Source organism: Nerophis ophidion, linkage group LG13, assembly GCF_033978795.1.
Source record: "Nerophis ophidion isolate RoL-2023_Sa linkage group LG13, RoL_Noph_v1.0, whole genome shotgun sequence".
Classification (NCBI taxonomy): Eukaryota; Metazoa; Chordata; class Actinopteri; order Syngnathiformes; family Syngnathidae; genus Nerophis; species Nerophis ophidion.
Window position 1 is genome coordinate 60,250,275 of NC_084623.1, and position 2,500 is coordinate 60,252,774.

The 2,500-nt window shown below is 43.5% G+C and overlaps 1 protein-coding gene across 1 annotated transcript in view; it reads left to right on the top strand.

Annotated features, from left to right (window-relative positions):
- bcas3 (BCAS3 microtubule associated cell migration factor) overlaps positions 1-2,500 on the top strand; it is a 262,841-nt gene that overhangs the window by 100,165 nt on the left and 160,176 nt on the right. The gene's annotated exons all lie outside the window — the stretch shown is intronic.

Here is a 2,500-nt window from a genome sequence, read left to right on the forward strand (position 1 = left end):
AGTAGTACTCACACCAGGAAGTACTATTACTCTGCTCCAGTAGTACTCACACCAGCAAGTACTATTACTCTGCTCCAGTAGTACTCAGACCAGCAAGTACTATTACTCTGCTCCAGTAGTACTCACACCAGCAAGTACTATTACTCTGCTCCAGTAGTACTCACACCAGCAAGTACTATTGCTCTGCTCCAGTAGTACTCACACCAGCAAGTACTATTACTCTGCTCCAGTAGTACTCACACCAGCAAGTACTATTACTCTGCTCCAGTAGTACTCACACCAGCAAGTACTATTACTCTGCTCCAGTAGTACTCACACCAGCAAGTACTATTACTCTGCTCCAGTAGTACTCACACCAGCAAGTACTATTACTCTGCTCCAGTAGTACTCACACCAGCCAGTACTATTACTCTGCTCCAGTAGTACTCACACCAGCAAGTACTATTACTCTGCTCCAGTAGTACTCACACCAGCAAGTACTATTACTCTGCTCCAGTAGTACTCACACCAGCCAGTACTATTACTCTGCCCCAGTAGTACTCACACCAGCAAGTACTATTACTCTGCTCCAGTAGTACTCACACCAGCAAGTACTATTACTCTGCTCCAGTAGTACTCAGACCAGGAAGTACTATTACTGACTGGACATTGAGGGTGCAGTAAACAGGTTGCAGTTCATTGACTTCAATGGGCGAGCAAGACTGACTCGTTCCACTGCAGCCAAAGTCCACAATCATTGGACAAAGGCTCGGTTTTGTCCCGCCCATCGGATGGCGAGCGTCTCTGGAGGTGTATGGAAAGTGGGCGTGGCCTCAGCCTGCACACATGATCATTGGATGATGGGTCTCGGGTTGAATCATTTTGATTGACAGCCAAATGAGCGAATCAGTGAGCTTGGAATATAAATGACAGCCAGAGCATTTGTTGACTTTTGGGAGGATTTCAAATGCTGCAAGTGACCTTTTGGTCCTCAAATGTAACCTTTTGGTGAGTTTGGTGTGGCAGCACTCAGGTGAGAGAGAGCTTCCTCCACAGCCGCCACAGGTGCTCCTGCTTTATTGCTGCCCAGTCATGAGAAGCCTTGGCGCCATGACGGCCGCAGTAATCAAAGAGCAGCGGCAGGTCATCTGAGCTGGCTGACAGGAGCAGCTGTCAATCAATGCTGCCCTGGGTGATCATGAAAGTGGCGACACACCTCTCTACCTGCACAGGTGACGTCCGTGCACACTACACCTTTTGTCATCCAAGCACAGCTTTAATAGGGAAAGGTTGTTATCTTGTGCTGGGATCAGTCTGCTGGCTGCAGTCTTCATGCTCAGCAGCAGCCCCCCCCCCCCCCCCCCCCCCCCCCTTTACTCTTCTTCTTCTGACGCTCCACTGATGCCTCTAACTAGCCTAGGCCACGCCCACTTTTAATGAACACACACACTCATGCAGGTGTTGGCTCTTACCTACTATGGTATATACTGTGTACCACTAATAAATACTATAAGTACACACCATAGTGTACTAATAACTACACACCATACTGTACTAATAACTACACACCATACTGTACTAATAACTACACACCACAGTGTACTAATAACTACACACCACAGTGTACTAATAACTACACACCATACTGTACTAATAACTACACACCATAGTGTACTAATAACTACACACCATAGTGTACTAATAACTACACACCATAGTGTACTAATAACTACACACCATAGTGTACTAATAACTACACACCATAGTGTACTAATAACTACACACCACAGTGTACTAATAACTACACACCATAGTGTACTAATAACTACACACCATAGTGTACTAATAACTACACACCACAGTGTACTAATAACTACACACCACAGTGTACTAATAACTACACACCATAGTGTACTAATAACTACACACCATAGTGTACTAATAACTACACACCATAGTGTACTGATAACTACACACCATAGTGTACTAATAACTACACACCATAGTGTACTAATAACTACACACCATAGTGTACTAATAACTACACACCATAGTGTACTAATAACTACACACCATAGTGTACTAATAACTACACACCATAGTGTACTAATAACTACACACCATAGTGTACTAATAACTACACACCATACTGTACTAATAACTACACACCATAGTGTACTAATAACTACACACCATAGTGTACTAATAACTACACACCATAGTGTACTAATAACTACACACCATAGTGTACTAATAACTACACACCATAGTGTACTAATAAGTGTGAGAAAAGGTAATTGAAGTGCATAAAACAGGAAAGGAGTATAAAAAGCTATCCAAGGAATTGAGAATGTCAATCAGCAGTGTTGAAGCGCTGTTGAAGAAGAAGAAAATGAGGGATTCAGGTAGACCAGCAAAGATTCAGGTAGACCAGCAAAGATTCAGGTAGACCAGCAAAGATTCAGGTAGACCAGCAAAGATTCAGGTAGACCAGCAAAGATTCAGGTAGACCAGCAAAGAT